The sequence below is a fragment of the Neolamprologus multifasciatus genome, chromosome 10 (genome assembly GCF_963576455.1).
Source record: "Neolamprologus multifasciatus chromosome 10, fNeoMul1.2, whole genome shotgun sequence".
NCBI lineage: Eukaryota > Metazoa > Chordata > Actinopteri > Cichliformes > Cichlidae > Neolamprologus > Neolamprologus multifasciatus.
Window position 1 is genome coordinate 16,527,314 of NC_140448.1, and position 11,189 is coordinate 16,538,502.

General features: G+C 38.7%; 1 protein-coding gene across 6 annotated transcripts in view; it reads left to right on the forward strand.

Annotated features, from left to right (window-relative positions):
* The first annotated feature begins 8,929 nt into the window (after nt 1-8,929).
* The window catches only part of arfip2b (ADP-ribosylation factor interacting protein 2b), a 16,699-nt gene continuing 14,439 nt past the window's right edge, over nt 8,930-11,189 (forward strand). For 2 of the 6 annotated variants that reach the window (XM_085174681.1, XM_085174683.1), the window contains exon 1: nt 8,935-9,251. The gene's annotated coding sequence lies outside the window, so the exon portion shown is untranslated. Of the gene's footprint in view, nt 9,252-11,189 lie in introns of all 6 variants that reach the window. The other 4 variants (XM_085174680.1, XM_085174679.1, XM_085174684.1 and 1 more) reach the window with 4 other exon arrangements.

Sequence of the window (11,189 nt, forward strand, 5' to 3'; positions counted from 1 at the left end):
TCTTCTCTGCGAACCAAACTAACTGCGGTTTATAGTGTTGTGCAATTGTAATAGCATATCAAAACTTTATTTATAATGAGATGAAATGTAGTTATACTTTGAATTTAAAATCCTGTCTATGAAAGGTTGTAAGCAATTCGGCGATGAAACACTAATCCAAGTACCACTGGTCAAATGTTTTTAGAGAAAAATATCCCTAAAGGTCTATAAATAACGTTAAGGTAAAGAATCATTGCTCATATTAAAAAGTGATTAAAACCAGATGTTGTAAATGTTTAGGAGATAACTCTTTATTTTATTTAATTTGCATTTTTCTTCACTTTTGTGATTAGATCTATGGATCCACAGTTTCCTGGCCGGATTAGTGTGTTTGCTTTGATGTGGGCTGTTTCGTGCTAAGTGCGTATGGGCAGGCCTCATACTCCTGTGTGTGTGTGTGGCATGGTTGAGGTGAGGGGGTATGCGCTAGCCCCCTTTATACTCTGGCGCTGTTTAGATGTAGCGTGGAGTGCACTATAAACCTGGAGCTTCAGGAACAAATACAGCTGTAAAACACCAGTCTTGGCAACTAAGGCAAATGCTTTTGGCCACAGCCTTCTCATTTGACCACATCTGTGTCTATTATGCGAGTGTACATTGTACATTTGTGTGGTTTTTAACAAGCTATGGTGTGCTCTGCCAAGTGCAGGTAGCTGGTTTCAAAAGCAAAATAAACTTAGGAAGCATTAATAACATGTCTGGCATACAGGGGGAACACTGAATGCTTCCAACATTGCAAAAGCCTCACAAGGAATTACTAATTCTTCAGTGGGAGAGTTTAATACTGTGTTCAACATGCATCTACATCAATGCTTATCAATGATGAATCAGTGGTGGTAAGAAGCATTATCAGACTGTCAGTTGAGGTTCAAACGTAAAACATTACAGCTAAAAAAAAGGAGAGTCTAGACTGCTGTTGCTATGATAATAGCTGTTTGTGCCAATTAATGAGAGTTACCTGTAGGCTAGTTTAAGTAGGGGTCAAACGCTTGAAGGCTCAAGGACAGCCTCTTGACATGGATAACCTTAATTTTAGTGCCATTGTGTGTCTATATTTGGTCTGTGTGTTCTGAGGTCTCCCATTACAGACCATGGGCACCTGTGTAAAGATGTCAGCTGCCCATAAACACGTTTTCTGTTTGCCTACTAATTTTCTCCCTCCACATTTTTACCTATTTTACATTTATTTGGTCTTTTTTTGTAAATAAATAATTTTCTTTGACATCTAAATGATCATGTTCTTCTTTATGTTGTAGGCTTTTTAACTCAAGGTCCACTTTCTTTTGCAGAGCATTCACTCACATTTCGGAGCATTCCTTTCTGAATACCTTTGCTCAGATTGTCACTGAGGTAGCTCAGTTGACATGCCTACATCATGTGTTGACCCCATTTCAACTCTGCAACTCCATGCAAAGTGGTCTTGAATGTATTATTATCATTGTTGTGAATGTGCAAGCGACATTTATTAATTTAATCATGAAATCCATCCATTTTCTTCTGCTCATCCAGTTCAGGGTTGTGGTAACAGATGTTAAACCTAAACAAACTGAAGGACAGCTACAGTAGTTGTCTAGATAATGGAATTTTAAACTGGCTCCTAAACAATGATGCTAGAAAAATATCCAAAAACACCACCATCTTCTTTTGATTCTATTTATTTGTTGATTGATTGATTCATAGTGAACTAAAATATTGCATAATTCTTTTCTAACTGACCCTTGAATGGACAGAAGCTAAAGACAAACATTTCTTTTTAGTTTAAGTTCCAATTGAAGATTGGTCTATCCTGCTACGCTTTGGCGTTAATCAAAATATTAAACTCACATGACCTCAAAAAGCATAAAAGAAATGGACGTTTGTGAGCACGTGTGCCTACTTCGCAGGAAACACATTAATCAAGTATCTTTTAATGGAGAGCATTCAGCTTGGGTGTTAAACAACCCCTGTGAGGTCAAACCCTCTTTGTTTAAGAAGAGGGTGGGGTGTCTATCTACAATGTAAACACTTCAAAGAGAACATCAGTCTATTAGCAGCGTTTCTCATTAGCTGATGAACAAAGCAATCAAGGCCGCTGTGGTCTCTTAGAGAAAATACATCAGTGCCATTTGCTCAGGGCTTGGTGGTGACTGGCGTGTTCATTACGGGTCCTGTTTGCAATAAGCAGAGGAGACTACATGGAGTCAGCAAATGATTTCAAGCAGGTTTTAGATCATTAAATAAACATAAAAGCTGCCATGGTTATTATCATGTGGTCTCATCATATCTCTTAGAAGAGATGATATCAAACAGGACTTGAGGAGTTTTTAAAGAGCGTCATGAGAGCAAAGGAAGCTTGAAGTTTTTATATGATGTCTGTTTTTTTGTGTATTTGTAGAGATCAGCAACAAGATGAAAACCTGCTTGATATTAAGCAGGTCAGTGGATTGGATCGTTTGCCCCCAAGCCAAGAACATTCAATGTTGATGAGATGATCAATAATCTACAAGTAACCTGTCAGTGACTTTAATGCCGTGGCTCATTCTTTACTGCAAACATTAAACTTGGTTAGGTTTGGGATTTGGTGCCACCATGAGGACAAAAAGTTCAAACTAATTCAGTATTTTCAAATCATGAATCAAATTTATTTATAAGCACATTTAAAAACAACACGGGTTGAACCAAAGTGCTGTATATAATGAAAATAATAAGCATTTTGCCAAGGAAGTGATGATATTCAGTTTAATAAACCGATTTATGATATTTGTCTAACTTTGCACAAGTCACACATGTCAAATGTGCTGATTTCTAATTTCTTATGTGCAGTATGAGTGGGGAAAAAAAATCTTGTGTGCGATAGACTTTAAATGTGCGTGAATCTGTATGTGAGTCAACAGGTGAGTCTGCAAAATAATGAATGAGTAAGTAAAAAACTTCTCCCGATTCCAGTAAATAGTGGCAGTACAGCCAGACTCACACTCACATGTGGCCGCTGACTAACCAAGAGATCAAAACTTACTCTCTCACTTTCTACAACAGTAAAAATGTGTTCTTACCTCCTCTGTGTTTCACATGGCTAATTCTTCTTTTCTGATAGCAGGAAATCGTGGTCGTATTCACCCTACCAGTGCTCACGCCATCTCCATTTTTCCACATGTGTTCATTGACCTCATGTTGTTTGCAAATTGACAACCTTTCCTACTGATTTAACTACCAATGAGAGGAAAACCAGGAGGGGTTAATCGACAGTGGCTACTCAGCTAGTTACACTTGGTTGTTTGCTTTTTCACATAAATAACTAATCGGCCAATCACATAACAGAAAACTCAGTGCTTTTAGGCTTTGAGACAGAGTCAAGATGACCCACTGAAGTTCAAATTGAGCATCAGAATGGGGAATAAAGGTGATTTAAGTGACTTTGAATGTGTCACAGTAGCTGGTGCCAGACTGGCTGGTCTGACTATTTCAGAAAACGCTGATCTACTGGGATTTTTCCACAAAGCCATCTCTGGGGTTTACAGAGAATGATCAAGAAAAGGGAAAATATCCAGTGAGGGGCAGTTAATATTAGAGATTAAAGGAAAATGTCCAGACTGCTTTGAGCAAATAGGGAGCCAAGAATAACGCAGATGATGCCAAAGCATGCAGAAGAGCATCTCTAAATCCACAACATGTAAAACCTTTAAGCAGATGAGCTACAGCAGCAGAAGACCATAAAGGAACAGGAAACTGTGGCTTTAATTTGTACGGGCTCACCCAAGATTGGACAAGGAAAGCCTGGAAAAACATTGCCTGGTCTTTTGAGTCACGATTTCTACTGCGACATTCAGATAATACAGTCAAAATCTGGCAAAACATGAAAGCATACATCCAGTCTTAGTACCCACTGGCAAAGCCTAAAATTTGAATTAAGTATTTATTGAACCTTCTGACTTCTTCTTCTACATGATGTTCATCCCTTTATCACCACAGTATAATAATAATAATAATAATAATAATAATAATAATAATAATAATAATAATAATAATAATAATAATAATAATAATAATAATAATACATTTTTATAGGTCCTTTTCAATACACTCAAGGACAACTTACAAGCAATTAAACAACAAAATCACAACATGTATAAAAAAAACAATAGGAACACATGATAGAATTATGGTACATCATAAACTAAAATCGAACAGAATAAGCAAGCTTAAATAGATGTGTTTAACCTCTTAAGCCCCAACGCCCCCTGATACGGGGGCAAAAGGCAGGAGATCAGTTAGGCTTGGGGCTTAAGAGGTTAAGACTGGCTTTAAAGATAAAGAGAGTGTCAACGCTGTGAATGTGGTGTGGGAGAGAATACCAAAGACAAGGGGCTACTTGGCTCTAACGCTCATGGTAGTCACACGAGCAGATGGTATAATAAGAGTCACAGAGTAGGAAGTGTGGAGATGTGCAGATGTTTAGAGAGAAATGGAAGTATACCCACGTTCTGATGGCTGCTTCCAGCAGGACAACTTACCATGTCACAAAATTCAATTTTAAACTGGTTTCTTGAACCTGACAATAGGTTCAATGTACTCAAACAGCCTCTGCACTCACCGGATTTAAATCCAATAGACCACCTTTAGAGTGCGGTGGCACGGAAAACTCATGTCACATATGTGCAGCTAACAAATCTGCAGCAACTGTGCGAAGCTATCGCACAAATAAGGACCAACAACTCTTAAGAATTTTTCCACCACCTTACTGAAGGTAAGAGAAAAAAGGCAGGTCTGAAGGTAAAAGAGGGTCCAACCCAGTATTAGCAAGGTACCATAATAAAGTGGCCAATATGTGTTATTTTTCACATAAAAATCAGCTGAATTATGGCCCTTGATTTAAAGTTAAGGTGGTACAGCTTTGCAATGAAGAGGACGTCCAACATAAGCTTTTGGGAAAGCAATTTTTGTCAACAGCACACTTTTTTATTCCAAATTACCATCCAGTTTTGGGATGAATTTAAATAAAGGTTTCTCTATAATTGTGAACATGAAAGTGAGTGCATAAATACCTTTCTGTACATTTTAGTGTATGAGATAGTGATTCCCATTTCATTTCACTGGTTGTCACCCAGAAACAGCACACGCTTGTTTTCACATTTCTTTAAAGATCATCATTTATAACAATGTTTTCAGACTTGACTGCCTCTCAGATATTATCTCCCAGGTATTTATCATTTTATCTGTCTCCCCTGTGTTAAACCGCCTCAATGAAATAAATCAAGATTCACTGCACAATACAAGTAAATCACTATCATAACTATAAAAAATTGATGGTATCCGGCCAATCACGGGTGGGACCACGGCGGGTGTAGGCTATAATCTGGGTGGACAGCACTGTGCACACACATTTGCAGTAGCAGCAGCTGTAGCTAATTATGGTGTATGTGATTATACTGTTAACATGTCTGCAAGCTGTAAAACACTTTCATTGCTTTAAAAGAAGAGGACAAGCTTCCACGTGTCCAGTCGAGCAGGCAGTGACAGAGACTGGTATCAACAAACAAACAAACAAATAAAAGAGGAGAAGAAAACAACAACACTTTTTTAAAAAGAACAAGGAAAATCCCATATGAACAGCTGGAAAACTCAGTGTATCCCAGCACACTTGCATTAGTAAAATGTTCCAATATGATATTTCACACCCCCTTCCAAAAAAGCCTGAAAGAGTTTCTTTTGGCTTCGCACTGCTTTCAACTTCCCTTCTGTTCATGAATAAAACACTCACTTTTTCCCTTTATTTTTACTTCCCAGCTCTTTCCTCAGACTATGAATGACTGCAGGAGCCGTTTGAAACTCCTCAGCCCAGCACTAATCACAGGGCTTTCATTCATAACCAATACATACTGTACAGTCACATCAAGAATATGCTGTGTCTGTGTTATGCTCGCACATTTACTTCTTTCTGTCATCAAATTTCAATGAGAGGCTCAATCACACGCTAATGATCTGCGGGTTCCTGCGAGGGAGTGGAGTGGGCTGAATATTAATGTGCTCAAAGGCACACATGAATTACTGGAGCACTTTTTTACTGCTGTTCACCTTCTGTGAAACAACTATTAATGCACCGCTGAGTCACCAGTATGTCTTTACATATTCACTATTATATTATAGATTTGATTTACTTTATAAAAACAAACAAACAAAATAAAAGCTTAGCAATATTGTGAAATATATGATTATTATTATTATGAGTACTATATATCATTTTACACTATAAAATAGGAAAAGACACAAACAGCAGTGGCCCACAAGAGTTTCCTCGTCATTCAAATCACATACTAAAGCACACCCACAGAGGGCAGAGTTGTTACTTAACACAGAGGCTGAAATTTGGACGTTAAACCAACACAAAGAAGAGGACCACGCAAATGAGATGGTCCTAAAACTCACTAAAGAGCGGTCGACGGGGCGATCGGGGCGATCGTGGCGATCGGGGCTCAAGAGTTGGCAGTTCGTCTTGGAAGGTTGCCGGTTCGAGCCCTGGCTCGGACAGTCTCGGTCGTTGTGTCCTTGGGCAAGACACTTCACCTACCGCCTAGTGGTGATGGCCAGAGGTGCCGATGGCACGATATGGCAGCCTCGCCTCTGTCAGTCTGCCCCAGGGCAGCTGTGGCTACAACTGTAGTTTGCCTCCACCAGTGTGTGAATATGAGGGTGAATGAATAGTGGAATTGTAAAAAGCGCTTTGAGGGTCTCAAAAAGTGCTATATAAATGCAATCCATTATTATTATTATTATTATAAAGATCTGTGAAATTAAAGACCAATGAAAGAAACCACAGATAACCCATCTCCAAAACAGCTGTGATCCTGTGTAAAATGACCCAATTTTTGAAGCGGTGGCTAGCGCTGTTGTCTTACAGTAAGAAGGACCCGGGTTTAAATCTTTCTGGATACTCTGGCTTCTTTAAAAATCACTTATAAGCTATAATGTCAGTGTACAGTAATAATGATGTATGCTAAAGTGTGTAGAACATGTTGGGTTTTGGTTTTTTTTTTGCATATTTCCATTAAACTGACTGTAGTGTGGAAAACCCTTTTTTCATTTTACAATTGAGTAAAGTGTTGTGCAAAAGTCTTGAGCTACCCTTCAAGTCTTTATATCTTCCTAGAAAAATGAGAATGCAGCAATTTATCGAAACATGTAGAGTATTTCATGCATGATTACACAAGGGGAAAAACAGAGGCGGAACAATTTTAACAAACTTGAAAGTCAAATGCTGGCATGACCACCTTTATTCCTCAGCACAGCCTGAACTCTCTTAGCCAAGCTTTCTTGTCGTTTCTATTAGTAGTGTTCATGAATAGTTAACCAGGTTTTTTGAAGGACATTCAAAGCTCTTATTTGGATGTTGGTTGCATTTCATTCTGTACTCTGTCAACATTATTTCACACTGATTCAACATTAAGAGGTCTGGGCTCTGGGGAGCCTAATACATGACTGATTGTCAGTGTGTTTGGGATCATTGTCATACTGAAAAATGAAGCTGTTGACAATCAGATGCTTTAATATGGTATTGCATGGTAGAGCAAAACCTGACGACACTTTCTGCATTCATAATTCTTCAGTTTTGACGAGATCTCCAATACCACAGGATCAAATGCAGCCCTAAACCATGTCACAGCCTCCATAGTCATCTTGTTTTACAGATGGCTGTAAAAACTGCTGTCTTAAATTAGTGGCTGTCCAATTCATATACAATTTGACATAACTCAGCCTTTTCTCTTCCTTAAGAATAGCTTCCTGACACCCACCCTTCCATTGATGAGACTTCAACAAACTTTAGATGGATCAACTGATGGGCCAGATGCATCCCCCAGGTTCTGTTTCAGGTCCTCTTTCCTCTCATAATTTTTAAGGGTGTGACTTTCTGATACGGTTCATTTACTGTACATTTTATTTAGGTTTTTAGTCCTGTCACTTCTTCTCTAGTCTGCCAATCGTCCAGTTTTCTCAATTTTTAAGGACATTATGCCAAGACATGCCATATTTTCAGGTAATAGCTTTTTGTAAATCACCTGGATGGTGCAAAAATGTTCAGGTAAAAGGACTGGACTGAAAATAAATGAAAAAGCAGCCAATGTCCAAAGAAAAACTTTGAAAGACCTTCAGAAAAGCTGGAGAACTACCGCTCAAGATCACTTATAAAATGCAAGAAATTCTGGTTCAGTGAAAATACAAAGAAATGAGGAGAGAGTCAAGACTTTTGTACATTACTGCATTGCAGCCACAGCGGGGCAGGGTTTCTTAGACTAAAGAAACCTGCCCCACATTTCCATTCACAGGGGTCATACGCTTTTCTTGGGGCAGTTAAAAGAACAAACATCTATGAGGTCACTGAACAAACACATACCTGAGTTTAATGTTCAGCAACCAAGAGTTTTCTGACACGTTCACGTACGCCCTGTCAAGATGCTCCCAAAGATGGGCCGTATTGAGGGCGAAGACACAAAAAACTAAGAAGTCTCACTCAGTTCGAATTTCCTGTAGGATTCAGAGCATTGACTTTTCTACAGTCGATGATTCAGAGTAGGACTTATCCAGTGGCGTTTTCATTTTTGTTTCTTTAAAAAAAAAAACTAGTTTATCAACTCAGTTTTAAACTAATGGACACTCGTGATCAACCAAAGTAATTAATTATCATACTTTGTAGTCATTTGTTAATTAATGCGCTTTCAGTTGTAACGTTTATTTCTCAGTACATGAAACAAATATGTGAAGGCAACTCATTTCGTGTATATGATGTTTTCATATAAAAAGTAGGTATTTATATAATTATTTAGAAATATATATACATGTTTTAAATGTATTATAATAATTTTATTGTGGCAGTAAGCCGGGAAAGCGCCATTTGTAACGAGTGACCCGCCTGTTCGTAGACGATCTTTGGCTCGGAGTGCGTCTGCGAAATGAAATCCACGGTGTCGTCAGATCCGTAAAGCGTTCCCTCTCCGGCTTCATTAAACAGAAGATATTGGAAAAAAGCTCAAAGACAAGAGCAGTAAGAACCAGACTTTTTCTCGCAATGTCACTGAAACATCCTTAAAGAAGAGTATTGTGTCGTTGCCCACGGACTGAGCACGGACACAGCAGCCTCCTCCGAGCCGCGCGTGAGCTGGGATGCACTGCCGCTAGCCTGCTATTAGCTTACGCGTTAGCTTTCCGAACATCTCTGTTTTTACGACGGGACCAAGCAGACCGTAAGTCAAGCTGTTTGAGAACTGCCACATTGCCTTTCTGTCTGCGTTCTGCCATATATTGTTTATTTATTTATTAATTTATTTTACTTTCTGCGTCTCTGAACCAGGCTTTGCACGTTGAGCTTGCGGATTTGTTTACCATTTCTCCAGCTTTTTCTCAACAGCTGCATATGTGAACTGGAAGCGGGCCTTCTTTTCACACGAAAATGCATTTCTGCCTTAATTCAGCAGATTTCTGTCAAATGGGCCCTCCATCACTGCGTTGTTCGCCCGAACTCACCGGCGACCTGAATATAGCGTTACCTGAGAAAACTGTACACCTGTGCTGGCGCACCTGTTAGGCTCGTATTTACTACTGCATCCGGGTTTGAGTACAGCCCCAGCCTGTTCTCCAGTATTTGCCTTAATGTTTTTTTAAGCAATAATTACGAACTCTTAAATTTGCCATTGATTTAAAGTTACTTGCATCCGTCGACTTATTGTACGTCAGTGTTTATTAATAGCGTTTGCCTCTAATGCTATTTTCGAAGCTGCTAATTAAGAATAATTAATGAGACTAATATATGAAATAATGTGCCGTTTGGTATTGATTTAGCCTGTCTAAGTCACTTGATTGAGAGACAAAACCTACTGAACAGTAACTGAAGAATTGTTAAACTATCCGTCCCACAGTACAGTTGCAGTAAGCTGTCTTTATTGTCTTGGGTGCAGTTGAACAAGAGAAACACGTTTTCTACATCTATTATAATGTCGTAAGTCAACGGAGATGGCATGGCCAAGTGTGCATTCATAAATGGAAAAGCCTCCTCAGGAGAGGCTTTAGCTAATGTAAACATGGACTACGTGTACTACACCTGCCTTCAAACAATAGGACATTAATACCAGGAAGGATCTACCAAAACCCTGCAACATACAGCAGCGGAAGTTTTAGTCTGCTAGTTAATAGCATAGTTCACAAGGACTCAAAGACTGTTTAAGTTACCAAAGTAACACAAATTGATCACAGAATTTGTAGATAAGTTACTGATATTTCTTATGACCTTTTCATTAACTTGGGTTAGACAGTGAAGCTCTGCTTCATCAGTGCAATCATTTGTTACCTGCTAGACTCTCTTAAAAGTTACTTTAGTTCCCCAAAGCCAGGGACTGAGCCGCCTCAAAAGCCTTGCGCACACTCTTCTGCTCTCAAGTTTGTCACATCAAATGCTGTCATAATAAGAAGAATATATTACAGTGGTATTGGAAACTGTAGGTGAGGAACTCAGCTTTGTATACCAAGTGGGGTTATGTGTTAAACGGAGTAATTTGCTTCGTAACTGCAGTTCTAAGATCTTTTCGCATTAAGAATTAACAATATATACCACAAATCACCCACACATCCATAATTATCAACCTGCTTTTATTTCTTTTGCAGTAAATGTAGGGGAAAAAATGTAGTCTTCACAAATTTATCAGCATTAGAGCAAGTTTTTTTTTTTTTGTTGTTGTTGTTGTTTTGTTGGGGTGAATTATAATGATCTCTTCAGTATACATTGTAGAAACAGTGTTTTTGAAAAAGGCTTCCAAAATGCAATTTTTGTATGTTACTACACCCAGAGGAGCTGTTCGGTCATGGAAACCTAATGCCATTAAGCCCCTTTTATACAGTTTCTTTGCGTTGATGTTAATGTCAGTGGAGGTTTGAAACTGTGCAGTTGTTGAGTCGGGAGAGTGTTGGTTACGTTTACATTCTCAGCCCCTCAGCACTCGCCAACCATGCTCTCTAACTTTCCATGGAATACCACTTTTTGGATGAATTGATGTGGCTCTCAAATACTTCCACTTTGCAGTAATAATAAAACTCGCTTTAACAGTGGTACACTATTACAGTACCATACTTAAATTCATTGAACTTTTTAGAGTGACCTATTGTTTCACTAATATTTGTAAAAGCAGTCT